Raw genomic sequence first — 18,872 nt, forward strand, 5'->3', positions numbered from 1 at the left:
ATAAGCTACTGTTTCCGGCTTCCATCCCACGCTCTCGTCTTCGGCCTGGATTTCATTTTCTTTAATGGCGTCACGGTTATTGCCAATCAAAAATTATTACAGATATTCCGAGAACACAGAGAGTGACATAAATAAGACGTAACCACATTTAATCCTTCAAAGGCTGCATTTCTTCCGAATAATATACAAGAATTTACTCTCTGCCTCATAAGAAACCCCATTACTGCCCCGTTACGAAGCTCAACCGGTTAGTGATGTTTAGGGAAAAACTGCTGTTTATTGTGAGAACCGGATAGCACATACGAATAAACTCTTAGGGCAGAATGTTAGTGCAGGTGGAAACACAGAACCGGGATACATCAGTCCGTATAGCAACAGACTACGAGCTGGATAGCCGTGATTTGATCCCCGGTACGGACAAGAGTTTTGTCTCTACTCCGCAGCGTTCAACTGGGTTCTGGGGCCCACCTATCCAATGGACACCTCGGGCTCTTTCCCCGGGTAAAGCGGCTGGGACGTGAAGCTGACCACTAACGTCCATCTAGTGCCGAGGTCAAGAATGATGGAGCTGTATCTCCACTCGCTCACACATCTTCTTGCAATAATGCTTAATTAATTTAGTACAGGAAGAACTTAACTTCTTTGCACATAGAACCAACGGATTTTAAAAGTCAATATCTGAAATTTGTGACATTTTCTTTTGTTGTTGACACTATCTTTCACTGTACTAAGAGAGTGATGAACACTTTCCAAAACGGCCATTTTTAAAAAATCATTTTTGAATATAGGGTTAGTTTTAACGTAAAAAGTGAAACGAAAATTCTGTAAGTCGAAAATTTTGTGTTAATAACAACAAAGAATCCTGTTTAACATTGACTTTTATCACTTAGCAATGTATGAAGTCCGAAATACAGGTTGGCCACCGTTTATTCGCCACTTTTCAGGTACACATAAAACACATAGACTACGACATAGAGAGAATTGATTCACTTCACTTAAAAGAACAAAGCATCAAGTTCAATACATCTCAATGTGAGCGCCATCTCTAGCTCGCGGAATACTCGACCGCTACTAGATTTCACACTCTTTTGCAGCATTCAGAGGGTCACAGAAGAAACTGCCTTTTTTATCCATGTAACAAATTTGACCACACTACCAAATTTTGAACAGAATACCTGGTCCTTTACATAGCCCCAAAAGAAAAGGTCAATTGGGTTTATATCGGGTGAACAAGAGGCCTCGGAATAGGCCCGTGCCGCCCAATCCACCTGTTTGGAAACGTTATATTCAGAAATTCTCTCACTGTCAGACCCAAATGTGAAAGGACACCATCTTGTTAAAAGTGAAAGTTTTGTCGAAGATGTGCCAACTGCGTGAATGCAAACAAATCACAAGAGGCTGGGCTGAAAAGCAACACAAACTGTCTCGACAGTTCAGAGTCTACTAAAGGCCTGTCTTACCAGAAGGAAATAGGAGAGTGGGAAGACCAAGGTTAAGATGGGAAGAATGTGTGTGACAGGATATAAGAATTTTGGGTGTAAAGAACTGGAGGAATGTAGAATCGAATAGAGAAGAATGGCGAGCAATCCTGAGGAAGGCCAGGGCTCACGAAGGGCTGTCGTGCCAGTGATGATGATGATGAAAGGCCTGTCTTAGGCCTCACCATAGCTCAAGCGGTTAGTCTCTGGCTTCCCACCGATCCCGGGTCTGGTCAAGTGGGATTTGTGGTGGACAAAGTGGCACTGGGGCAGGTTTCCTCCAAGTATTTCGGTTTCCCTTGCCAATCTTCATTTCACCAATTGCTCCACAATCACCCTCACCTATCATCTGGGGCTGGTAAAATAGGCCAGAAGTGGCCGCAGTACAAGGGACTTGGTCCCACCCTACTAGCAATAAAAAAAAGGCCTGTCTACACCCTTCTTGTGCAGGACACTAGCTGTGTCTGTCTCTTGAAACTGTCCCAACCATCGCTTGAGAGACTGCTTTCCAGGTGATTGTTCTCCATATTCCCGACGACAGCGCCTAGAGCTTGAATAACTGATTTTGTCTCGCAGCATCACAACACAGACATTGCCTTCTGCAGAGGCGAAACGGCAATTTTTCCGTGTACGTTTTGCAGCGCCCCTGTCAGCAGGGCACTCAATTAACAAGAAAATTTTTCAGCGTCTCTTTCAAACAATATAATTCATTTCCGATATCTCTAAAATTTATGATTTCTGTAAGTTTGAAATGTGTTTAATAATTTATGGCCAACGTATATTTCATACAAAATTAATAAAGCGATAAATATATCCTCAATTATCATAATTTTATAAAGTGCTCAATATTTCTGACACGAATATAGAAACCATAATAACTTCTATGTAAGATCTGAGATTTTCACGGCGGTGACTATAAAACATGTCGTCTTCTGAGATGTGGCGTCGTGTACATATTCTGTTAACCGACGTTTCGGAGTAACATATCGCCTCCATGTCCAGGGTATAAGAAATCTGCTAGCGAGGAAGCAGCCACCTGTTCATGCTGGTTCCTTGCTCGTGGATTTCTTATACCCTGAAAATGGGAGCAATGCGTTCCTCTGAAACGTCGGTTAACACAATATCTACACTGCGCCACATCCCAGAAGACAACATTTTTCATAATAACGTCTTGTTTAGGACTTACTTTCTCTATGTTTTCTTTAAATTTTTAACAATTGTTGAAACAAATAATACTATCTTTTGTAATGTGTTGTCATATCGTCTGGTAGAAGTTTGACAATGTTCCGAAGGAACTTTTCGATCTGGAAGGTTGAGGCAGAACGTTCCTCCAAAACGTCGGTCAACTTCTACCTTAAAATCGATATAATGTCCATGAATAATGTTCGCTTAATGGTCACCATACGGGTAAATTAAAATTCAAATTTTCGAAAAATTTTTAAGAATGATTGATAAATTTGAGTTCATTGCAGTGTTTCAGATGACAATCATAACTACAAGAAAAGTTTCGTAGCCTGTCTGCAAATTATGCCCCACCAGTTTCTTGAAATTGTTCGATGGGTTTGAATACACGATACATGAATAAGAGTCTCACACTCCTCTGTTTGCAGAGCTCTACTTCATATCCTGGAATTACCTTAGCATCGTGTGAAAATTTACGGTGCTCACAGCTCAGAAGAAACCAGCACGACATCCGACGATAAATGTACGCTTAAACAGTTTCATAACGTAAGGGTGTATCTACAGTGTTTTCCCCCATATAACTACAGCCTTATGGCTCCACGGTCTTATGGCTTATCGTTATCTTTCTGTTGAATGTGCCATAAGGAAAAGTAGTCTCCATCTACAGAGGGTGATGTTACGTGAACCGGAAATACGTCATGCCTGGACTCGAGTGTATGACAGTATCTGTGGCGACAGCAATCTCGCCTCTCTGACCAGCTGTTCAGCCAATTTCGTTGTCACGGCAATCCAACGTACAGTCAATACTGTAACAACATCTTCTCTTCAACTGTCGCAGTGAAACCACAGAAGCACTCGTCTAAAATAACAAGTCGTCTGCATATAGAACAGCTGGCCCCGTACTTAAACAACACGCCTTGAACGAGCGGGGGGTGAGAAGTTCCGAATTGGTATGCTTACACTGAAAGCTCAACATTTTCGGAAAAGCTTCTGGCATCCATTGGATGGAAAGGCCAATGGACAGCTGAACCATTCTGGACATGGTAGCAGAAAGAAAATTAACAACGTTCTCAACCGGAAGTGGACTTTCTGTAGTTAAGTCTTGTTCATTTCAGTGAGCTACAAATATTTTAATAATAATAACATCGGAGCCGATATAGCTCAGTCGACATAGTGAAAAGGCTCCGGGCTGAGCGGTTGGGGTTCAATTCCCTGTAAGAGCAAGAGATTATTCTCAACTCCACGGCATCAAGACCGGCTCTTGTTCCCACACAGCATCCTATCCAGCGGATACCAGATGATCTCTCCCAGGCGGTAAAGAGGCCGGGGCATGAATCTGACTACTCATCACTGTCTAAAGTCAAGGTCAAGAATGGTGGAGGTATACTTCCGCTCCTCAATACGTATTCATGGCGTGGTGCGTAATTAATTAAGCAAAGTGAGAAATTTGCCTTAATAATAATATTTTCTTAACTCTAAAGGAACATAAAGTCAGTATCGTTTAAATATTCTGTCCAGGGACATGTTGAACTATGTTGAAAAGACGATTTCATGTAATTTAAACGTTGCCTCTCAGAAAGGGTTTTACAGAATGGGTGGATCACTCGTATAATTTCTCACCCGAAATTTGGCACTTAGCTGTATGCAGTCTGTACGAGTAAGGCGAGCATTACCAACCACAGTTTAATTTCGTCAAACTAAAGTTACATGATTAAATAAATATGAATTTGTTTCTGTCATAGTTAAGGCCAAATCTTGGGGAACACTTCGATTAATTTATTGCGGCAATCACCATGAAGAATCAAACATGTTTAGTTCCTACAATTAATTATATAAAAGTAGTGGCCAAATTAACTGAGGTGGTCAGACACGGCAATGAAACTGAAGTCTTTATCCCTGGACTTGAATCGGTGTATTAAAAATAAACTAAATTCACCACAGAATTAGTTACTAGTTGGTCTCCACAGATGGTTCTAAAATGAAGCCGTAATAACAATGGGAGATCTGAACCGAGTAGTGCCCAAAGAAACTCCAAACTCCTTGGATTACCTTTGCTAAAACCAACGTTGTTTAAGCAGTTCCCTCTTTGTATTTTTTTTTCTCTTTGTCACTACAGCCCCAGTGGGCCTAGGCCTACCTCCATGAACTCCGTTCACTTCGGTTTTTCTAGATCTTAGACATACGGTAGGACTCCTTGGGCGGGTGATCAGCTCGTTGCAAGGCCTCTACCTGTAGACAAACAGAAAAAGGCACACAAACATCCATGCCCTTAGTGGGATTCGAACCAACGATCCCGGCTTCCGAGCGAACGAAGACAGCCCTCTTTGTATTACTTACCTCTAATTCCATGAAACGTTCAAGCTATTAAAAATATTTTTTAGTCGATACATGCTACAAGTCGTACGATTTCTTTTCACGAAACAAATCCGCATCAGAGGCAGCACCGAACTCAGAACTTTCCATGAGAGACCGATACAAAGAAGAGAATAACCATTACGTCACCCTTATGTATGCAGTCCACCACCACAACTGAAAGCAACAATCCCAGAGCCTCCAATCCATAAGTACAGCAATATCGATTCGTACCTGTAGGCGCCGTAATGGAGTCTTCAACTGTTAATAATTCCACCCCGATTCATAAATAGCGTGGCCAATAATTATCACGATGGGATGAAATCTCACACCCCCAGCAGGGGGGAATTCTGCCACAGAAGAGGGTGTTTATGGTCGGCACCTGTCTGAGGTCAGACGGTGAGTTATACTTCTTAGCACGCACAAACTGTTAAACAACGCTTTAATGTTCCATTCCTCTCTGTTTTAACTGGTCAAAACACGAATTAACATGTAATATTAATGTGTTCCAGTGACAGGCACACCCAGCTTTAGACACGAACTCTGTCATTTGTTCGTCTGATTTCAGAAGGCGGTAAAGGTGTTCAAGAGTCCACACGTCTTCATACAGGACTTTCTGCAGTCTTTATTTGAAGGAGGAGGCGAGAGTAGGATCGTAACAGCGCAACAGTTAGACTTCTGCCTTGGCCTCTCCCAGCGGTAATCTTTTTTTTAAATTCAATTCACCAATAGGAGGAGGGATCAGTGTTTGCGGGGCTTCCACTTTCACAGGGAGCAGAGAGGACACATTTGCGTCTCTATCCTCTGGCAGGTATATCCAACCGCACGATGACAGGAATAGGTTTACATGTTATATATTTCTGTAATTTAATGCTAATATATCATTTAAAAATTGTCAACTGAGTGTAAGCCTGTCTGAGATAAAACAATTAAACGGGTTTAAAATTCCGTAACGTTATTTTGCGTTGTTGTTCCGTAATTTCTGAAAAGGTCCATCTGAAGGAAACTCAGAAACCAGTAGAAATTCGGAAATATTTCTGAATTCTATTACGCCATAAAATCAGGAACGTTAATGGATTCCATTGCTCAATAAACTTCAAAAAGCTGTAATTAGAAACGAATCGAAACACGATGTACTATGCAACTTACAGCATTAAATTTTTCCAATAGATATAATTTCGAAATTGTATCTGTGAATACGGTCAAGAAATTTTATCTATCTATAATGCTGACATGAGGTGGCGTAGTTGGTTGAGGGGCTATGCTACAAGCCGGAAGGTCGCGGGTTCAAGTCCCGATGAAGTCATTCGATTTTTTCAATTGACCTAATGCTTCCAGCCGCACTATGGCCCTGGGGTTCACTCAGCCTCTAACAGAAATGAGTACCAGGAATTAATTAAATAATTTTTCTGGGGAGTAAAGCGCCTTATCGCCATCTTTGAGCTGATTGTCTAGATAGTGTGGGAACCTCAACGTCTCACAACCCAATGGGCCTTCACGGCCTGGTACACTGATAGCTTTACTTCTTTTTATCTATCTATAATGCTGATATGTACATGGGGAAACAAAAATACTCTCTCAAAAATATTTTCTAGAAAGTGATAAGAGAATGGAACAAGTGTCAATGTTCAGATGGACTAATCTTTTAACTTATTACAATATTCTGAATAAAGAAAAGAAGTACAGAAACACACATAAAAAGCTGAATAATATTTAAAGTTGAGGAACGTCCTTCAGTAATTGCTCTGGATCGGCCCTTGAATTTAAATTTTATGGAAAATAGCCATAAGAGCCATAGATTACTCATTATCTCTATTGCAGACTATTGTGCACTCAAAGTATCAAGGGAATATTAAATTTTATAACGCCACATAAAACCCGTGCATCCCCTATTATATTCATTTAAATCAACCAACGTGTACTTTCGAATTTCTTATAAATTACACGTTCTTGAGTTTAGTGTGTACAAATGGCATCGGTAAATTGAGCTGGTTTAATTTTCCAAGAAGGAGAGCTCAAAAAGTTCTAAAATGAAATATTGCGCAGGACTAACACTAGGCCAAAATTCTTCTGACTTTCACCTACTTCTAATTGAGTTTGAATAACGAGAGTTCCATAACACGTTGTCACAGGGCAACACAAGAATTTAATTAAATAAACAGGTTGACAATTTTTTAAATGACAGCATTTATCACGTCTTAAACTCATTCCACGAGTATGTAATGCAAAATATTAAGTTACACGACAAATGACAATAAGTATAAAATGAAGAAGCACATTCTAATACATATATCGTACCCTTAGAGAAAGCAATTACCGACAGATTTAGGCAACTTGACCTTGTGCCATGAGGCATGTAGAGTTCGACCATTATTGGCATCCACACTATATGCAGGTGAGTGACCAGCTTCGTGCTCCTGCCGCTTTACGCCAAAGGAAAAGGCTCCCGGTACCCATTGGATAGGAAACCGTTTGGGGCCCAGGGCCCGTATGGACGCTGTGGAGTAGAAAAATCTGTTACACTTCCTGGAATGGAACCCCGGTCGTCCAGCCCGTAGCCCTTCTTTATACTGACGGAGGTAGTGTACCGACTTGACTTACATTCACAAAAATAGCGGCCTCCGTAGTCTAGAGGTAACGTTCCCACCTCATGACTCGTGGTACGCGGGTTCAAATACCCGGCGGAGGTTGTCGAATTTTTAAGGGCGGAAAAATCAGGGAAAAGGTCCTCCGGGAGGGACTTTAAGCTGTGTGTCCCGTGTCGTAACTTTACGGCACGTAAAAGAACCTCATATCCCCAAAGGGGATCACTGAGCCAAATTCCAGGACGTTTCCCGCCCAACAATAGTCTCTAAGGCCTCTGATAGATGGGGGAAGCATTATAGATACCGCTAAGCAGGTGGCCGAACTCGCTTGCTCGGCGGGACTGATGGTACGCACCATTTATCGGTAGGGTATAGAGACTGGTAGAATATCATAGAGGGAAGCACAATAGATCAAACTGGTCGCGGTGCATAGGGAAACCCACCCTCTCTAAATAACTAATAATAACTACATTCACAAAACGAATGGTTTGGATCTCACACCAGACACCAGCTACTCGTATCTTGACTAAGATTCTTCGCGATTTCTCTCAGTTCCTCCAGAAATGTCAAGTGGTGAAACCATTTACTTCCAGATCATTCCAATTCACTATTCACCAGTCATCCTACTATTGAACGCTATGAACTCTATACATTGACAGCCTTGCAAAATAAAGCAGAAACGGCAGACCTAAATGTAGGAATAAGGCTAAAGGCATTGTTTAGAAACGCCAGTTAATTTTAGATAATCCTGGACACCTTATCTTGCGTATCAATATTGTAGGTTATATATTTGTTTCAAATTCCATTTTGAACCACAAAACTCTATTATCTAGCTCAGCTTCCTCGTGTTCACTCTCCATTCAGTTACTGAAAGTATATGGCCGCGCCATACCTCAAGCGGTTAGTCGCTGACTTCCCAACGCGGCGGCCCGGGTTCGATCTCGGGTGTGGTCAAGTGAGATTTGTGCTGGACAAAGTGGCGCTGGGGCAGGTTTTATCCGAGTACATCGGTTTCCCCTGCCAATCTTCATTCCACCAATTGCTCCACAATCACCCTCACCTATCATCTGGGGCTGGTACAATAGGCCAGAAGTGGCCGCAGTGCAAGGGACTTAGTCCCACCCCACTAGCAATAAAGAAGATACTGGAAGGATGAGACGGGACGTACAACCGAGGAACTGCAGGTGAGAAGTAATCAGTATTGTCATAATACGAATATTTTGTTAACAACAGGAAAGTAACTGCATTGGAAGAAGATAACAGTGGCTACAAAGACGGTGTCCTTGGTGAAATTGCTATATTTTCTAATTATTTCAGCCAAGGCGTATCTAAGACAGCACAGTACGTAACTGGTGAAATGGGAAAGTCTATCTATGCCTCTATAGCCCTTTTTTTTGTGGGGGGGGCCTTGGCCGCTTTTTCAATTTTTTCATCTTTAACATAGTCGGTAAGACTCTTTGTACTGGGGCTCAGCCCGTCGCAAGGTCGCTACCTGCACACAGGACCGCACAAACGCAGAATAAAAGCACACAGACATCCATGCCTCAGGTGAGATTCGAACCCACGATCCCAGTGTTTGAACGGGCGAAGACAGTTCATACCTTAAACCGCGCGCCACTGTGATCGGTTGGTTAACTGCTATATTTTCTAAATATGTCAGGCAAAAGATCATTGAAGAAGGCACAGTACGTAACTGGTGAAGTGCGAAAATACTGATCAGCATAAAGAATAATAATCTACTGATTCCGAATTCATATGAACCATAGCCCAGTGTTTTGGTTGTCAACTGCAGTGGGATATGGCATGTTAATTGCGAATGATGGAGCTGGTAAAAATGTGGAAAAGAGTTGTCTCACACCTTCTTTTGAAGGACTAAAATTTGAACACGAAAAAACTGCACACAGTTTGTCTCTTAACCGATATTCAAGCCGGCTACCTTTAGAAAACGAAACACTATGACAGTGAATATTCAAACAGGAGTCACATTTATCATAAGAAGGATTTACATTGTATTGAAAATCACGAAAGCAGAAATATTTAGGAAATTCATTTACATCATATCTGTGCGATGTTAACAATTCAATTCCAAGTATTTAAAATAAAATGAAAGCTGTTCTAAGTTTCTGGACGATTATTTTGCGGCGACGGCCGTGGGAATCCGAGGGATTCACGGGCACCATAACTTTGCTATTGTTCTCTTGTTCCCAAAATTCTTCCGCTAGCAAGCGCTTTATATCTTCTACATGTATAGCCTTAATTCGTACGACACTCTCTTTAATTAACGAAATCAAAAATATATTTTAAAAGACGAGAAAAGAGCGTTCCTTTGTATGCTTCAGATTTCAGCCTCATGCAAATTTTACTTCCCGAAAGAAATCGTAAAACTTAAAAATATAGATAGCAGATAGTTTGGCCTACGTAACATCCTTCATTTAATGTTCATAAAGCCTCGGATTTCATTCTCGTTCCCCGAATTTTTCGCTCTTTTCCTCAGTCTCCTTAGGAAAGTAATGTAAGAATATGTCTACAGTAAAATGAGCCACGACCGCTGAATCCAAATTCATAGCTCACAATCAACTTGCTACTCGAAGTTAAGTTGAGAAAGCATGATTAAATAAATTGTAGAATAAGTAAAAAATTTTTATTCTTCTTCTGGCTGAAAATTAATCGAAATCAAATCAGTGCTTAAGAACTGGAACTTTCATATAATGAAGAAAGAGATATTAGTCACAAAATTTAAAATTAATACCGAATATGGTGGGCACGCGGTAGCATATTTGGTTGAGGCACTATGCTATAAGCCGTAAGATCGTAGGTTCGAATCCTGATGAGATCATTGGATTTTTCAATTGACGTAATACTTCCAACCGCACTACGACACTGGAGTCGACTTAGCCTATAACAGAAATGAGTACCAGATATTTTCAAGGGGTTAAAGGTCGGTCTGGGTCTATGGCTGACAACCCCCATCAGTGAGTCGATTTCCTAGAAAATGTGGGATCCTCGAAGTTCTCACAACCCTATGGGCCTCCACGGTCTGCCACAGGGATAGCTTCAGCTTTTTACTGAATCTGTTGCACAATAAATGGTTTTCGAAACATCTGTTATGTTAAGTAGCCCTAGCGGGAGGTAGATTCTCAATAATGAATTGTGAAGATAGGTTCGGAGGTGGTACTCGTCTGCATTGTTATTACTATCGTAACCTCCACTTCCAAAGTGTCACAGTTAAACTTTTAAGTTTTAATCATGATAGCCGGTCTTGGCCCGAAGATTGAATCATAAACTAAACTAAACTCCGTGGCCTGTAGTCAGCAAGCGAACTATATCAACCGAGCTACCGCAGCTTGTCGGCGAAGTTAGTGCCAACTTTTGTTGATAGAGGGTGGCACATGGTCAGCGCAACGGGTCCCCACGGCCGTTAATCTCGGTTTTCTAGACCGGAGCTTATATTTTCTTGAAATAGTTCCTCAGTTATCCACATGAGGCTAAGTGAATCCCGTTCCAAATCCCCTACTTCTCAGAAAATCCGGTAGAGTCTGGAATCGAACCCAGGACCTCTGGATCTGTAGTCAGGAACTCTGACCACTAGACCACAGAGGCGGTCTCATAGAATTCCCAATTACGAGGCATAAGTAATAGTAGGATTTGTGCAATACTTGCTATTTTTAGAAAGATAATTTATTGTCGCTCCATTATTTTACAGTAAAAATTAATATATTTCAGTTAAATAGACTAAGCCCTCAGAAAAATAAATGAAGAACACGTCTTTAAGTCAGGAAACAATTCAATAGCTTCATTAGATAAGAAAGAGAAGGAGTACTTAGAGTACCTGTTTTATTGATTTAAGCATACCGAATATTTCCAGGTTTCAATGAGTTCTTCGACGACTTGACTTGACTTTTTCTTTTATTGCTAGTGGGGCGGGACTAAGTCCCTTGTACTGCGGCCACTTCTGGCCTATTGTACCAGCCCCAGGCGATAGTTGAGGGTGATTGTGGAGCAATTGGTGGAATGAAGATTGGCAGGGGAAACCGAAGTACTCGGAGAAAACCTGTCCCAGCGCCACTTTGCCCACCACAAATCCCACTTGACTAGACGTTTGATCGAACCCGGGCCGCCGCAATGGGAAGCCAGCGACTAACCGCTTGAGCTATGGCACGGCCCATGACTTACTGACTTAATTCCTTTAGTTCCGAGTGGAACACAATGTTCCTGTGAAGCTTCTCCATCTTTTCATCCGGTATGCCAATGCTTTAACCTCTCTCCTGGTCCTTCCCGTCTCTGTTATTTCCTCTTCTATTGTCCTTCACCAATTATTCCTTGGCCGTCCTGTCCTTCTAGCATCTTTAGGGTTCCAATGTAATGTATCTTTTTCTATGGCACCAGCTGGTTTTCTTAAAGTGTGCCCGATTCATCTCTAATTTCTGGTTTTAATTTCTATGTCAACTTATTCTTGTTTTGTGATTTCCCACAGAGAGTTATCTGATATTGTGTCTGGCCATCTTATGTTTAAAATGCGTCGTAAACAGCTATTTACAAATCTTTGTGGTTTGTTCATGCTTGTTACTAATATTTTCCATATTTCACATGCATGAAGTAGAATGAGTTCTTGGATGGAGAATTAGAAATACGACATTACTGGAAACTGCAATGAGTGCTTGCTGTAGTCATCAGCTGCTTTGTGTTGAGTACGGTGGAACTGCCCGTCCTGCTTTTGAAATGCGTCAGCAGGGAGAACAACTTCCGTCGCTCCGTGAAGCTTATTTCCGACATGCAAACAAAACAATACATTACACTCAACGTAGCCACTGATCGGCTCATCCTCTCGCACATCTAACTCATATAACTTCCCAAAGAGTGAAAACTCATCTGAGAATCTCGCGACAGTGAAAATAAAACTGCAGTTTTCTGAGATGAAGGTGTACTGAAACCTGGGCAGAGATTACACTGACTTTTTAAGGAAAGCACAAACAATTGAAATATGTACGTGCCTATATTTCGTTGCACCTTCCTCAATATTAGTTAATAAGGTGACATGACGCCTGAGAGTCGAAATGGTCCATTGCTAGACAACGATTAACTTCGAAATGAACACACTTTCCCTCTGCAACGCATACGCTTATATAAATCGGTGACACCCATCGCTATACAACGGCTTGCTGAAATTACGTATCCGTGGCAACGAGTGTTCACCCGGTGGTAGACGAACTGTTTGGGGTGCTGATCTATATTTGGTTAGTCCCGAGTTTTAAAAGAGGGACAGTACTTATTCATTCATTCGCCTCTGTGTGGAGGTGGGTTAGAATAAGAGTCGTAGGAGGCGACGAAAGGCGAACTCAGTGCCTGGGGTGGTATAATTTCGTCACCCTGTTCCTGGGGATGTAAATACGGGGACCTGGCCCTCCAGAATGTGGGAGCCTCGAATATGAGACAATAAAATATGGTCATGAGTCCCGCGGTACTCGAACATAAAAATGACTGCGCTGGCGAGGACTAGCAGTAATTGTGAACGACAGATCTATCCTCTCGTCAGATAGATGTTACATTAGGTGTATGACCGCAAGATTTCAGTTGAAAACAAAATATTGCTGGCCGTGATTCTCAAAGGGCTTGGCGCTAAGATGAACTGATTCCCGGTAAACAGTCAGTGGTAAGAGAGCTCAGATTTCATTCCAAGAGAGTTGATTTCATTTCAGGAGAGTTCATTCGTAAGAGAGTTCAATAATTCGGTGGTAAGAAAATTCGGAAATCGAATGTTCAGCTGTGGAGTGTTAACCTGCGGACAGCGGAAGCTGAAGAAGTGACCGATTCGTATATCATAACCAAGCAAGACACAGTAGAAGAGAAGACATATGTAATCTTATGGAATGGAGCCAGTCTTAGACAATCATTGATTGTGACCTGTAATAATTAAATGTAATTAAGAACGATTGTGAAACGAAGGCGGCACTAAATCCAGAACCCGGTATTATTCGTCACGGAACTCCGGACTTGTGACAATACTAATTATAAACTCCCATAATGATACAGTTTCATACTGAAAGATATTAAATACACTTAGCAATAAAGGTGGCCAATCAGAATGGCCGCGAGGTCTAAATCACGAACAGTCTTTGCCTCCTCGAACACTGGGATCGTGGTTTCTAATCCCACTGTGGCACGGATGTCTAAGTTTATCCTGTGTTTGTATTGTCCTGTATAGGTGGCAGCCTTGCGACGGGCTGATCCCCCTTTCAAGGAGTCCTACCGACTGTGTATAGATCAAGATACTGAAAAAGCGACAAAGATCCACGAGTTTTGTTGAGCTATAGATAGATGGTGACAAAGGTAACTATTACTGTGGCTAAGAAAGTACAAAGGAATTTACAATAAAACTAGGCATTCTTAAACTCGGAAACAGATGAAAGGTTAAGTGAATGACACACACTTAGTTCTGCATGATATGCGTAGACTGGTTCAGCAGAACAAGGCAGCTGATCTACCTTCAGAGCAGATGTGTATACTACGGCCACAGGCTGCGACCCTGTATCAAGTTAACTAGTCGCATTTTGCAATATAAGTGTCCTTTATATTATTATATTTAAGCATCCTGTTGCACTCTATACGATAAATGATATAATGATATAAACTCCGTCCCAAGTGCAAACAATATATTATGTGTCCTTGATTTTGCTCCTTTACACTACATGTTTCGGCCTCAGACGGCCATCATCAGGTGTATAACACTCACGTTGCTGTCACACTGCACCCAGCCCAAAATTTAACATTTAAAAACAATTTCCTTGTTATTATCAACATCTACTTCGTTGATATCTGTCTGGTTTGTAGATTATTTTACACACGTTAATTTTGACTTTCCTGTAGTAGCACTATACAATCTTTAGTTCTAATTTTAAAATCCTTTACAATTTTTCTCTAAATCTTAAATTTAAAATTGTTAGGGTTACTCACACTATGTCTAAAGTGCTGCAGCGGCTAGTTCTTGTTTCCACACTGTACAGATGTTATTCTGTGTAGTCTTCCTGTGTGCGTGCCGCTGCTATCCTTTACTACGTGTGCTCAGCACTTTAGACATAGGGCGAGTAACACTAACAATTTTAAATTTAAAATTTAGAGAAAAATTGTAAAGGATTTTAAAATTAGAACTAAAGATTTTATAATGCTACTACAGGAAAGTCAAAATTAACGTGTGTAAAATAATCTACAAACCAGACAGATATCAACGAAGTAGATGTTGATAATAAGAAGGAAATTGTTTTTAGATGTTAAATTTTGGGCTGGGTGCAGTGTGACAGCAACGTGAGTGTTATACACCTGATGATGGCCGTCTGAGGCCGAAACGTGTAGTGTAAAGGAGCAAAATCAAGGATACATAATATATTGTTTGCACTTGGGACGGAGTTTATATCATTTGTCCTTTATATTATTTAATAAGAAAAAAATCAAAGAACTAGTGGCCTACTTTTCTTTGATACGACATGGACCGCATAAAAAACGAGTCCGACAGTTCTTCTATTAAGAATGCAGTCCTCTGGGATTTGGCACCGTGTATATGTGGTGTTAACGGATGTTTCGGAGGAACGTATCGCCTCCATCTTCAGGGTAGAAGGAAAAACATAAGAAATCCGCAAGCGAAGAAACCGTGAGAACCGGTAGAAGCAGACTGCTTGTACCGGTTCTCACGGTCTCTTCGCTTGCGGATTTCTTATGTTTTTCCTTCTACCCTGAAGATGGAGGCGATACGTTCCTCCGAAACATCCGTTAACACCACATATACACGGTGCCAAATCCCAGAAGACTGCTTTCTTCATAGTCACCGCCGTGAAAACCTCAAATCTTACACAGTTCTTCTATTGCTGCATCTGTTTTCCTTGCGGCTGTAAGGTTTCTGTGGGCCGTTGTCTAGCAACTTTAGAGGGATTCACATACGGACACACACACTGATGTGACGGATTTCTGAATATGCAGCTGAGATGGGCTAAGGTGTCACGATATACATAAGAAGTTTCATAAAATTTGGTTCAGACATTCAAAAGTCAATGGGGAGGGATACACAGTCACACAGACAACATGGCGATTGCATATGTCTACTTAAATTTTTTCAAAATAAGAAGAATGAAGCTAAAAATGATGCATTATTATAAATTTCTTGGCTGCCTTGTCATTTGTTGGGCAAGAAGAGAGACTTTATCTACGGTAAGAGGGTAAACATATATTTTTTTGTGTAAAATTATGTCGATTTCCTGAAAGTATGAATATGTGGTATATCTGTTACCTTCTGTTCACGGATCAATTTGAAGCCTGGTCCGATTTCATAGGCATGTTCTGAGAGTGATCCTTCTTCATACGGCCTTGGTTCTGAAGAACCAGTCGCAAGGGAAAGTTATACAAGGCTGATCCTGTTAGTTTCGTCACGTTTGTGTGTCCATCTTCCCGGGGATATTGGAGAGCTTCAATAAAATTTGTCACCATATTCCAATGAAGCCCTATACAAGGTTCTACCCTCATCTCGAGAGAAGTTATAGGTAACTACCTAAATATTTATTAGATACAGCATGTTTAAAACATGACCATAAAAGTGAAAGAGCACTACACACTTCAAGTCCAAGACACTCTTACCAAGAGCCCTGCAATTTTATAGATAATTAAAAAAGAGAGATCTTTGTGCTCTCGTATCATAACTCGAGAATATTTCTACCGATTTCAATCATATTTTGTGTTGGAAGATCGTGCATAACTGTGTCCAAGTGTCTCAGATTGGATCAGGCTTTACTTCAGGCACGAGTAACTGAAAATCTAGAGGCAATTAAATATGGAACAGGCCAGAACTGCCATGAGATACGCGCATTTATTAGCTTACATGTAGATGTCTATTCTTCCATTTAGAGACTGAAGATTTCGTTCCTTTCGTGACGCATTCGCAAGAAAATTTGTAAAAATGCGCGTATAGGCGTCGTCATGCCTGTCTGTCAAAACGTAAAATTTCGAGAATAGAATTTCGATTCAATTTAATTTTAAGGGGGTTCGTTAACGTGTGTCAGCACATTCCTAATTGGGTTGAAATCGGACAAAAATAATGGACACATTGCCTATAGACGCAGACGCGTTTCCCTGTGCGCATTGATGATAGCTCGAGTGTATGTTGTTAAATATTTACTGTAGTAGAATTTAATTCAGATAAATATTTTCAAGAATCCTAAAGCACATGTTTTATATTCAGTGCAATTTTTGCACAAGTATTACGGTCTTCGAATATTATTAAACTAACAACAGTAAAGGCACTGGAATTTCTACCCTATTGTAGACTTCCCAGCTGGTTAACATTATAGACTATGGTATATCCCTCGACATTTAAAAATATTAATTTCCTTTCTTTAAGTTTTTTTTCCATTACGCAGGATCATTTCCGTAAAAGAGTATGGAAAATAAAATCCATACTTTTATACAGAGGCATAACTTAGCTTAGACTGCGAGTCTATCACTACCAGATGCGATGCACTATGAAACACCGCTATGAATGTACCACTGCGTCAGTTACTTCCGGAGCGTGTCGGTCCCTGAACCTACTCTCGGAACATATGTACTCACAGATACACTAATCTTTTAGTGTGGACGAGAATATACTATCGTCTATCTATCTCCCCCCAAAGGTATCTCCACCTTGTCGTGGTGGTGAGACTTGCGTGACTCTGTGAACTGGAGAGCTATGCCGGCGAGTCAACCTTGCCAGAAAATCCAAAGGGTAGGGTCCAGACTAAGAGAGATACCCTAGGCCGCGCCAAAGCTCAAGCGGTTAGTCGCTGGCTTCCCACCGCGGCGGCCCGGGTTCGATCCCGGCACTGGTCAAGTTGGACTTGTGGTGGACAAAGTGGCGCTTGAGCAGATTTTCTCCGAGTACTTCGGTTTCCCCTGACAATCTTCAGTCCACCAATTGCCCCATAATCACCCTCACCTATCATCTGGGGCTGGTATAATAGGCCAGAAGTGGCTGCAGTACAAGGGACTTAGTCCCACCCCACTAGAAATAAAAAAAAACGAGAGATACCCTGGCCCCCAGGTTGGGGGTTGAGCATGAGGTCAAAAACCTCATCTTGTAAAAGGAATTTTGTTCAGAAACCTAACAACCAGCCTCGGGTCATCATGCGTGGGCCCATTCCTATGGCAACACGCATTGGTTGTGGAGTATGGTTGTAGGGGAAGCCAATGTTCAACCAGGACTGCAACGCCGAGTGGTATGTAGGTAGGTAGGTAAGTAGGTATCTGTCTATCTACCTATGACTCTACAGCCCTTTGTTGGACTTTGGCCGCTTTTTCAGTTTCTTGGTCTTTTAGACAGTCGGTAGGACTCGGACGGGAGATCAGCCCGCCGCAAGGCCGCTACCTACACACAAGAGAGCACAGACACGGAATAAATACACAGAGACATCCATGCCTCAAATGGGATTTCAAGCCACGATTATAGTGTTTGAGCGAGGGGAAACAGTTCATGCCTTAGACCTTGCGGCCACTGGGATCGGCCAGGAATACACAACTTCTTCAAATATTAGTAATATCTTCAGTGGAATCAATATGATGCACAAATTTTCTCGTCTAAAAGATGTAAAATATGGCAAGCATAAGCATGAAGGTAGATTCTCCTTCCACCTACATTCCATAATAGAAACAAGCCTGAAAGTAAAGAAGAATTCATACTTAATAGAATATCTGAGCTTGAAGGGGCGTGTTAGTTTAAAATGTTTCAGTTAACGAATTTTCGATATTACACAGTTTAAAACTTTGTAAGCCCATCGTTCTTGCGGTAGGAGTAATTAATTTTCTCTGCAACAAAAACACACTAAGCAGGGCACCTCACCACCTCACCTCGTACCTTCCGTGCTCGTCCTTGTACTGTGATACTTGCAGCTTAGTGCACTCAGAACGTAACGATTCTTTTGTGCTCTTATCTCAGTATCCTTCGCGCTCCACACACATACACTCGTTCATATCAACTGCAGCGGTGGAGTCAGAGGTCTTCGTCGCCAATCATCGTTCACAAATGTACATATGTAGGTCTACTGGTTTATCTCAGACCATTGTACCTCAAATTATTGTCTTTATACAAAAACAAAACAAACTCCATGGCCTGTAGTCCGCAAGTGCTATACCAACCGAGAGACCGCCGCTTCTTGGCGAAAATAATACCAACTTTTGCGGGTAGAATGTGTCATGTGGTCAGCGCAACGAATCCCCACGGCCGTAAATCTCGGTTTTCTAGACCAGAGCCGCTATTTCCTTG

General features: G+C 41.5%; 1 protein-coding gene across 1 annotated transcript in view; it reads right to left on the reverse strand.

Annotated features, from left to right (window-relative positions):
- LOC111868133 overlaps nucleotides 1–18,872 on the reverse strand; it is a gene marked incomplete at its 3' end in the record, with an annotated part of 128,635 nt that overhangs the window by 86,574 nt on the left and 23,189 nt on the right. The gene's annotated exons all lie outside the window — the stretch shown is intronic.

Source organism: Cryptotermes secundus, unplaced genomic scaffold (genome assembly GCF_002891405.2).
Source record: "Cryptotermes secundus unplaced genomic scaffold, Csec_1.0 scaffold1920, whole genome shotgun sequence".
In the NCBI taxonomy this organism is placed as follows: Eukaryota; Metazoa; Arthropoda; class Insecta; order Blattodea; family Kalotermitidae; genus Cryptotermes; species Cryptotermes secundus.